General features: G+C 45.8%; 1 pseudogene across 1 annotated transcript; it reads left to right on the forward strand.

Moving 5' to 3' along the window:
* Positions 1–6,990, forward strand: LOC116532014 (annotated as a pseudogene). Its single transcript, XR_004260675.1, has one exon. The product of XR_004260675.1 is annotated as an actin, cytoplasmic 1-like (transcript).
* Positions 6,991–11,032: the final 4,042 nt, after the last annotated feature.

Below are 11,032 nucleotides of genomic sequence, written 5' to 3' on the forward strand. Positions count from 1 at the left end.
GCCAAAAATCTTGTCTCTAGGGTAATGTAACCTTTAGGAAGTAGAAAGCACTGGGTGGGTGGACTTCTCTTTAATCTTTCTCTCATTTTAGGGCAGCTAAGAATGAAGCTCTCCCCTGCAAAGGGGTCAGCAGTTGGCTCTGCACACAAAACAATGGGCCAAAGCTGAGTGGAGGTTGTCACCTCTCCTCCTCCAACCTGTGCTGGCTCCATGTCTTCACAACATCATGGGGACATTATCTTCAGCCAGCAGTCCTTTGGCCTTGGTGATACCACCATGCGCCAACCTGGAAATCAGATTTCATGGGCTTCAGGTCCAGGGGCTGGAGGAAGTACGTTGCTGGCTGCACCACCTTAATTTAGCCCTGGGGAAAGGGACATTTCCACTGTCTCTGGGAACACTATCTCTAATTCTCCTTCCCTGTGTCTGCATTTGGCTATTCACATTCAGGTATAAATTAACTAGAACTTTCAATAAAATTAAAAATTCAGTTCATTAGCTGAACTAGCCATGTTTTAAGTGCCCAGTAGCCACATGCAGCTGGTGACTATTGTTTTGGACAACGCAGATCCAGAGCAGTGCCACGACCGTGGAAGTTTCTGTTGGATGGTGCCGCTCTAGCATCATAATTAGCAACCATTTTCCATCACAAACAACTGACACAATATACTTTCTTTTTGAGCCCAAATTTTGAGAAAATATCAAAAAGTGTAAGAAAGTAAAAGTAGTATAATGACCCCTAACAATGACAACAATTGGCCATTGGTCATGGGAAATCATGCAGGCTGTAGCATAGAAGAGGTAGGCTGCAGAGTATATGTCATTCTTGGAGTCCTCTAAGTCGTATATTCACCCATTTCTCTGACTCACGAACATATCACGATAATAATCATAATGATCATAACAGCAGCTGCAACAATAAAGTGAACATTTACTAAGTACTTACCTTTGAGCAAAGCACAATGCTAGACATTTTTTAGATGGCCCTTCATCTAATTTTCACAATAACTGTAGGACATGGATATAATTTATCTCCTGTAGCAGATAGCTTTGTGCCTCATGACACATCCACGATCCACTGCTGATTTCAGCCACAGCTGCTGTGGAGATGTCTCTGCAAGCTCATTTTTCCCAGTGAAAATGGATGCCCTGGGGCAATTCTCAACCAATGAGGGATGAGTCTGGAGAAATGTCTCAGGCCTCCGCCCTTTCAAAGAGACATCTTTGGATGCATTTTATGTGGTTTCTCTGTGCGTCCCTAAAAGGATGCTCCATCCTCAATCAGTCACAACAGTAACCAGCTCAATAATATGCCATATTGCTTTTTCCTACTTAAATCTGCCTCATTTTCTCTCTTCCTACATTTCTTCTTTCCGGGATCACCCTCAACATGATCTTTAATAAATAAGCTACCTGCATCCAGGTCCTTGGCGCAGGCTCTGCTTCGGGAGGAACTCAAACTAGCTTACCCCTACTTCATAGATGAGGAACGTGGGGTTTAGAACAGTTGACGTTTCTCTAAATTCTCATTGCCATGAAGTGGCAGATCAAGGATACAAACCTAGGTTTCTCCTGATTCCAAAGATTTAACGCTTACTGTGATCTTCTAGTGTAAGTCAGAATGTAAGTACATAAGAGGGAAGTGATAATAAAAACTCTCAATCTGTTCTTATTTATAGAATAAATGGATTATTTATAAGCTTCAAACCTCTGAGTCACTTCTCTAAAATGAAGAAATCAATGAGCTAGTGTCAATATTTACTTTTTCTTCACAGTGGTCATTTGATACCTAGAAAGTATCAGCAGTAGCTTCCAGGTTCATCTTGCACTGAAAATATTTTCTGGTATCAAGGGCGCTGTGCAAGGCAGAACAGGAAGAGTGATTCTAACAGGGAAGGCGCAGAGTGTTGGTGTTTTTCTTCAGGACTCTCAGGAGGAAAAACTCTCCTCCTTTCCTGACTACTCTTCTAATAATTGCTTCTCCGTCATCTCAGACCCCAGTGACCCTCTAAGTGTCAGAAGCAGGGTCATCTGAGTAAGAGAGGAAGCTTCCAGAGGCTTCACTCTCCAAGCCAGGATTTAAGAAAAAGATCAAGAAAGAATTTCAGGACAAAGGCCCTTGCAAATGCAGTTTCGAAGACTCACTCCGAGCTTCTTTGGGAAAAAAGAATGGGGCTTGTTTCCCCACCGTCACTCCATTTCCTGTCCCCACTCGAGCTTGTAACAGAGAATCCCAGCACAGATCAGCAGATGCTGTGACACATGCACACGCCTGCATATGGCACGCACCAGGAAAGGCTGTTCCAGAATGCTAGGGAAAGCCAACTGTCACTCCAAGAAGGGACGAGCATGATGTACCGGCACACTCCCCATACAAAATCACTACTGCCACCTCTGTCACCTTGGTTTACTTTATAACATCAGTTCTCAAAGAGCATTCCAATGTCTCTTGAGGGTCCTTGAGACCCTTATAGGGGATCTACAAGGTCAGAACTATTTTCATAATATTATGATGATGTTATTTGCCTTTTCTGTTCACCTTCTTTCATGAGCATAACTGGAGATTTTAGAGGCTACGTATTGACGTCACAACAGATTTAATGCAAATGCACTGGCTTCTTTCACAAAGGAGGAGACAAAGCAGTTGAGCATCTACTAGACACGATTCAGTTGCATGTCTAACACAAGAAATCTTTTGCATTGCTATCGGTCATCTATAATTTACAGTTACAAAATAGTTCAAAGGCAAGGAAAGCACTGAGCTCCCACAGAGATAACTCCGAGCGAAGTGCTGAGGTTCATGCCTGTAGTCCCAGCTACTCAGGAGGCTGAGGCAGGAAGATCAGGCTGAGGTGGGAGGATCATTTGAGCTCATTTCAGCTGAGGAAATATAGTAAGACCCTGTTTCTAAAAACAAAAAAGAGAAAGAAAAGAATTAGATAACTTGGAAGACTAAAACTCTAAACAGTGCATTATTTTCTATTGAAGTATAGGTTTTTCCCTACAGCTGAGACCCCCTCAGGTGCCAGGCACTGAGCTAAGTAATTCAGAATAAGAAGAACTTAGTTTGTATCCTGCTCTCCAAGGCCTTACAATCCATTCCTATTATGTCCCATCACTATCACTGAAGAGCGCCTCTGTTCTCACAAAAAGAAATGGCATTTCTTAGGGTTTATCTCTATCTGTTAGGTAATAAAAACTAACATCAACTTAGTGCCTACTGTGTTTCAGGCTCTCAACACCCTCCCTAAAGCCCTATCAGATAATTATATCCCCTCATATTACAGAAGAGATATCAGAAGCTAGAGAGTTAAGTCACATGCCAAAAAGCTCAACCAGTAAGGTTCTTTCGGGGCCCAAACCTCAGTTGATCCAGCTCCACCTTCCCTCTCTCCCTTAATCTGGCGCCAATCCGGCAAAGGGACTCCTTGGCAAGAAATGCGTGATGTCGTTAGTATTCACACCAGAAAGAGCAATTGTATTGACCCTTGAGAATCATGTGTTTTTATTAACCCCCTTAACTCAGTCAGAATTTTTAACAGCACTTTGCTTAGCAATGGACATAGTACGTCCTGAAAGAGATGTTTTGGTTCCTTTGTCTTTCTTGAGGTGGATAGCTATTTCTGGATGGTCTAGGAAGAAGAATTCATAAAGATATTCTCTCAGAGAGACACGCACATGACAGATGGAGTTTAGAAGTTGGGCTGAGGGTTGGCTCAGAGCAGGAATTGCCAAACCACAGCCTATGGGCCAAATCTGGATGGTTTTTAGATGGCCTATGAGTTAATAATGGTTTTTCTGTTTTAATGATGAAAAATTGTTTAAAAAATATTTTTGTGACATGAAAATTACATGAGATTCAAATTTCAGTGACTATAAATTTTCATTAGACTACAGCCACACCCACTAGTTTCATGTTTTCTGTGCCTGTTTTTAACCTACAAGGTTCATGTCCCAAGACAGCTTCCTAAAACAGATTTGGAACCAGGATGATGTTACAATTGGTCAGAGCAAAAATTTAAAAAGACACATTTAAAGATCAGGAATAATGAAATGAATTTGCAAATGGATGAAAAACTGGCTTCCTTACCAAAGGGGATATAAGTCAGTTGAGCTTCCACTAGACAGAATTCAGTTGCATGTCTAAAACAAGCTTCTGTTGCATTGCTGTCAGTTATCTACAATCTACAGTTACAAAATAGCTCAAAGGCAAGGAAAGGCACTGAGCTCCACAGAAGAAGAATTAGATAACTTTGAGCCAAGTGCGATGGCACATGCGTGTAGTCCCAGCTACCAGGGCAAATAGTTCTTCTATTTGCAAGATTGTCATAGAAACTGTATGTCCTACAAAAGGGAAAATATCTGTTATCTGGCCCTCTGCAGAAAAAGTTTGCCAATTCCGGCTTAGAGTGACTTTTGTTTCAGAATAATTTCTCAGGAACCCCAGAGTGAGTAGTTCAGAAGGACCTCAAGATGGCATGTGCTATATGCCACAGTGCTCAGAATTACTGGAGGAAATTTTGTTATTTTAGGAGATTTGGTAAGAACGCCAAACCCCAGTAGAGGCTTAAAATCCTAGCCTGAATACCACTTTGGGAAGGTCCTCGCTGGGTTTCCCGAACTTGGCACCTCTATCACTCTATGGCTGTTCTGGATCATGTCCTGTGGAAGTTCATTTGCCTTTACCATTAATTACGATAATTACAACTACGCGGTGCCTCCTGTGTGGGAATTTGCCATCCCTGACAGAAGACTCTTGCAAATCGTTCTTCTTTCTCAAGAGCACCCTCTGCTGGTCAGTTCTCAGATGGCGCCACATCATCGCGTCTTCGTCTGCAGATAGTCTGCAGTCAGAAGCCGAAGGTTCTTTTGATCCAGAGAACTAAGTATTTTAGCTATTGTCTCCATGGCTGTTCGAATTTTCAAGCACATGGGCATTAACATCTCAAGATGTGGAACTTCTTTACTGTAGAAGACTGTGAAAGAACAAAACTCCCTTTGAATGCAAAGCAACAATCCCCTAGATGAGCTGGAAAGGCATAGGTAAGCACTCCCTCGTTGCATGCTGGCTCCCCAAATTACTTGATAATAAGGCAAAGCTGAGTGCATGGTTTCCACCATAAGGAAGTCTCAATAGAAGAAGAGCAGGGTCTTATTTATGAAAATTCTGACGCTTAAGGCAGATCTTTTAATGTGGGAGAGGGAGGTCTGATTAGAATAAGGATTGTGGGCCGTGGAGACCGCGTGCGCCCCGCGAGCACAGAGCCTCGCCCTTGCCGCTCCGCCCCCGGTCCACACCTGCCGCCAGCTCACCATGGATGACGATATCGCTGCACTCGTTGTCAACAAGGGCTCCGGCATGTGCAAGGATGGCTTCGCGGGCGACGACGCTCCCCGGGCCATCTTCCCCTCTATCGTGGGGCGTTCCAGGCACCAGGGCATGATGGTGGGCATGAGTCAGAAGGATTCCTATGTGGGTGATGAGGCCCAGAGCAAGAGAGGCATCCTGACCCTGAAGAACCCCATGGAGCTCAGCATTGTCACCAACTGGGACGACATGGAGAAGATTTGGCACCACACTTTCTACAATGAGCTGCGTGTGGCTCCTGAGGAGCACCCCGTGCTGCTTACTGAGGCCCCCCTGAACCCCAAGGCCAACGGCGAGAAGATGACCCAGATCACGTTTGAGACCTTCAATACCCCAGCCATGTACGTGGCCATCCAGGCCGTGCTGTCCTTGTACGCCTCTGGCTGGACCACTGGCATTGTGATGGACTCTGGTGACGAGGTCACCCACACTGTGCCCATCTACAAGGGGTATGCCATCCCCCATACCATCCTGTGTGTGTCTGGACCTGGCTGGCCGGGATCTGACTGACTACCTCGTGAAGATCCTCACCCAGCGCAGCTACGGCTTCACCACCACGGCTGAGCTGGAAATCACGCGTGACATCAAGGAGAAGCTGTACTACATTGCCCTGGACTTCCAGCAGGAGATGGTCACGGCGGCCTCCAGCTCCTCCCTGGAGAAGAGCCAAGAGCTGCCCGACGGCCAGGTCATCAGCATCGGCAACGAGCGGTTCCGCTGCCCTGAGGGCTCTTCCAGCCTTCTTTCCTGGGCATGGAATCTTGTGGCATCCACGAAACTACCTTCAACTCCATCATGAAATGTGAGGTGGACATCAGCAAAGACCTGTACGCCCACACAGTGCTGTCTGGCGGTACCACCATGTACCCTGGCATCGCCGACAGGATGCAGAAGGAGATCACCGCCCTGGCGCCCAGCACGCTGAAGATCAAGATCGTTGCTCCTCCCGACTGCAAGTACTCCGTGTGGGTCCGCGGCTCCATCCTGGCCTAGCTGTCCAGCTTCCAGCAGATGTGGATCAGCAAGCAGGAGTAAGACGAGTCTGGCCCCTCCATCATCCGCTGCAAATGCTTCTAGGCAGACTGTGACTTAGTTGCCTTACACCCTTTGTTGACAAAACCTAACTTGCGCAGAAAACAAGGTAAGATTGGCATGGCTTTTTTTTTTTTTTTGGCTTGACTCGGGATTTAAAAACTGGAACAGTGAAGATGACAGCAGTCGGTTAGAGCAAACATCCCCCAAAGTTCTACAATGTGGCCAAGGACTTGACTGTACATTGTTCTTTTTTTTAAGTCATTCCAAATATGGTCAGATGCATTGTTACAGGAAGTCCCTTGCCATCCCAAAAGCCACCCCACTTCTCTCTAAGGAGAATGGCCCAGTCCTCTCCTGAGTCCACACGGAAGAGGTAACAGCATTGCTTTTGTTGTAAATTATGTAATGAAAAAATTTTTTAATTTCACCTTAATACTTTTTTATTTTGTTTCATTTTGAAAGATTTTAGCCTCTGTGGCTACCCCTTTTTTGTCCCTCAACTTGAGATGTATGAAGGCTTTTGGTCTCCCTGGAAGTGGGTGGAGGCAGGCAGGGCTTACCTGCACACTGACTTGAGACCAGTTGAATGAAGTGCACACCTTAAACATGAAAAAATAAAAGAATAGGATTGTGACATAATCATTTAGAATTGGTGGACGCAGCAAGGGAATGCGAATCTAGGAATGTAAACTGTTGATGGCTTGAGACTTTCCAGAAAGTTCTTCCATGAAGCATAAAGATTTACAACTTGGCTTTTCCAGGGCTAGAGTCTCTAGACTAGTAAAGTTGTGGTCCTGAAGGTGATGGGATAATAAATGGCTGAGTAGGGTTTTCAGCCTCATAGGATGGTGACTGTCGTCTAGGAGGCCCAGTGTGAAGGATGTGAGTGTAGCCATTGCCCCAGTGACTTAGGACAAAATGTTGGGCCTGCTCTGGGCTTCCAGCTTTGTTACAGGTGACTGGAAGTGTGTTTATACCTCTTTCAGTGTGCTTGTACATGGGAACTCTGCAGTTATAAGGTAGCCTACTAGGAAAAGGGTTGATCTTTCTAGGCGGCTACAATTCTGGTTTGACATGAGCATCTGTGTTAGACTGGAAGGCGCCAAGGTGAATGAGAGACAGACCCTTGGGATCCTGCCCCTACTGGGGAGGGGCTCTGTAGAGGCCCACATTAGAAAGCTACAGAAGGTGCACAGTGGACAGTGCCCAGGCTTGGTTGGATGTGGAGAAACGTCAGGGAAGCCTGCCCATGGTTGATGTCAAAACTGAGATTCAAACGGTGATGGGAACTCACTAGGCTGGGAAAGGATCAAGGGAAATGCAAGAGAACCAGGGGGTTTATTGTGGAGGGTGAAGTGTTAAGTTTTGGCCACGTTGGCCGTGAGGTACAGAGAATGGGGCTGCTCCAGAAATGCAAAATTGGAGCTTCTCTGAGAGGTGGGGATTGAACAAGTGGGTTTAGGCTTCACTGGCAGGGAGAAAGAGGAGGGCATGGAAAATCCCTGGAAAAGCTAAAATCACCAAAGGAAAGAGCATAAATCAAGAGTAGAGACAGACACACCCTGGGAAAACTGTGATACTTATGCTGCAGCATCAGTGGTTGAAGAAAGCTGGCCAGCTTCAACCTTCCTATGCCTCTCCCTCCAGGGCCAGAGGTTGTCAGAGGAGCCAGAAAACTATCCTGGGACATGAGCCTGTCCCAACATCTCAGGGCCACCTGCCCAGTGGAGAGGGCCACGGACAACACGAGGTATGTGCTTGGGGAAAAAAGGAAAAGAACTCCCCCACCTCACAGGGTAGGACCAAGGAGGACAGAGAAGGTAATTAGTTTTTGTGGAACAGAAGATTTGGCCTATTTCTTACTCAGTTTAGTCAACTCAATGCCTGAAAGGTTGGGAAACAGGAGTGGGAAAGAAATCGTTCCAAATGAAGGCTGCCTCTCGGGGGATCCTGCTGTGCAGGCTGCAGGAAAAGCAGGGGTGTGCCTGGGCTGTTGCCCAGGTCTCAGGGGTTGAGCAGAAACAAATGAATGGTCCTGAAGGGAGGCAGGGCAGAGCAGCGGCCCAGGACCGGGCCCAAGTTAGGAATTCACGTGTAGAAGAGGTTAGCACAAGGAAACCCACGACGTTCTCTGTGACAGCTGTTCTCAATCTTGAGCACATGGGAGTCAGCTGTAGGCCTTGTTAAAACACAGACTGCTGGCCCAACCCTCGGGTTTCAGATTCAGTAAGTCTGGGCTGGGGCTGGAGAATGTGCAGTTCTAACGAGTCCCCCGGTGATGCTTTTGCTGCCAATCCAGGGACCAGCATTGAAAACTGTTGGTCTATGAGATCCCCAAAAGGGGTTGCCGTGGTTTGAACATCCTCCAGAAGTTCATGTGTCGAAAACATGGTCTCCAGTGCTGCAGTGCAGAGAGATGGGTCCGTGTTTGCCATCTTTTAGGTAGGCAGATGAGGCCGAGCTGCCCAGCTTCACAGGCCACACTGTGGCAGGGGATCAGTGTCCCCTGGGCTCCTGAGGCCATGGAGTTCTTGTTACGTGGATGGTGTGGGAGCAGTGAGATTTTCCTGTATGACTAAGAGCAGCATAACCCTGACACAGAGAACCTGTAAACCTGTGTACCAACCACCAAAGAGTGGACAGAGATGAGAATGGCCCAGGGGATGCCAGTGTGGGCCGGCAAGGACATGGAAGTGCTTTGCTAACTCTCACCCATTCCTTGGCATGTCAGAAGTGCCCCCAAATTTAGGTGCAACCCTTGAAAAAAGAGATGATAATGGATTCATCACAAATTGACAGTGATTTAACTTCTAAATTATGTGAAAAGAAGTTCAAAGTGGAAATTAGGTTCTCATGTATGGTCTGTTTTGTTCAGTTTCTTCAGCAATGGCTGGAATGAACCACCTAGGCGAGACTTTACTTCCCAGGGTGCTATCAGACACTGCCCATCTCCAGGAGATCCATACTTTTTTAAAAACCGAATTCCAGCTCTTTTCCAACTGTGAGGAAAGGGCATGAGAATGGCAGCAGCTTTAGAAACATACTGCACTGAGCTCTAAAGTCTAAGGCTGTCAGAAAGTTGGGCTCATTGGGGAAATAGCTCAAACCCTCATTAACAATCTAAATTATTTATTCCTACCTAGTCATTAGTGGGACCAATGAGGTCAGGTCCCAGGTTCCACCAGTGCCACAAGGGAAACTCTACATGATTACAGCTGGAAAGGGAAGGATGAGCAAGATTTCTTTTCCCTGGCATTTGCTAACACCCACACCCAGCACTGAATATTAGATACCGAGCACTAAATTCCCAGGAGGCTGCTGCTCTTATTCGCCAAAGCTAAAGTAAGAATGACCCAGCAAACATGAAAAATAAAGAGAAACGAAGTGTTCAAGTAGAAATGGGTATAAAGAGCAAAACTTTTCCCTTTATTATTGAACCCCAATAGAGTAGCACATTTATGGTATTTTCCAGAGAGATTTTTAAAAGAAAAGATGTATAAAGGAACTATCGTGCTTTTTCTGATCCTAGGACAGGAATTGAGGCCAGAATCTCACTGGAAAATCAAAAAACCTCTTTGAGTTAAAAGAGTCACCGTGGTGGAGCTGGGAAGTGTATGTCTTCTCTGCTAGCAGCTGTATCCCTCCCTTTCTTCCTCATGTGCTCTTTCTCTAAGGCTTAGAATTTATTTTTCTATAATTGAAAAATGATCCTAGTGACTGTTCAGCTCTTCCAGCAATGCTGAGTAGTAAACAGGAGGTATGAAGGTGAATAGTTCATACAGATAAGTCTCAATCACTCACAATAGCTGCTGAAAAGAGAGTCATTTGCAACAGATAATCCCCCGTGTCCATTATGCTACATCAGAAAATGCAACAACTTCTGATGTTCACCGTTGCCACTCACCTCATCACTGCAATAGCTTCCTAAACTGGTCTCCTAGCTTCTCACTCTCCACCAGCTCCATTCATTCTCCACACAGTAGCCAGGATCTTACAACCCAAGCCACAGCTTGTCACTCCTGCTTAAAACCTTCAGTGGCCTGCTGGTAAACATGGAATAAAGTCCATACTCCATACCATGGCCTTCCTCCTCACTTCACACCAATATCTCCAGCTCCTGGCTGACAGCCCTCCTACTGCCCTGATCTTCCTTCGGTTCTACAGAAGCAAACCCTTCCCAACAAAGGGCCTTTTTGCTCATGCTTTGCCCTTTCCCTCATTGGGAAATCTAGTAACAGCTCATATTTTATAGCTGGCTTAGATGTCACCTCCTATATGGGGCGTTCTCTGACAACCCTGTCTAATGTAGGTCCCTTTATGTTTATCTCCATCACCTTTGCCTTGTTTCCTGTGTCCCTGTTGGGCTGTAAGCTCCATGAAGGAGAGGATCATGTCTGTCTTCATCATTATATCCCAAGTGTCCACCATGGTACATATTACACGCTGAATGAATGAATGAATGAATGTTCACCACCCTCACTCTTTACCCAGGTCTGACATCCTCCTTAACTGACTCATTGTGAGCTACCTAGGCCTTTAGATGTTGATATAGTTTGGATGTTGCTCCTGCCCAAGTCTCACATTGAATTGTAATCTTCAATGTTGGAGGTAGGGTCTGATGGAATGCCA

The sequence above is a fragment of the Sapajus apella genome, unplaced genomic scaffold, assembly GCF_009761245.1.
Source record: "Sapajus apella isolate SASKATOON/1434 unplaced genomic scaffold, GSC_monkey_1.0 scaffold74, whole genome shotgun sequence".
NCBI classification, from domain to species: Eukaryota; Metazoa; Chordata; class Mammalia; order Primates; family Cebidae; genus Sapajus; species Sapajus apella.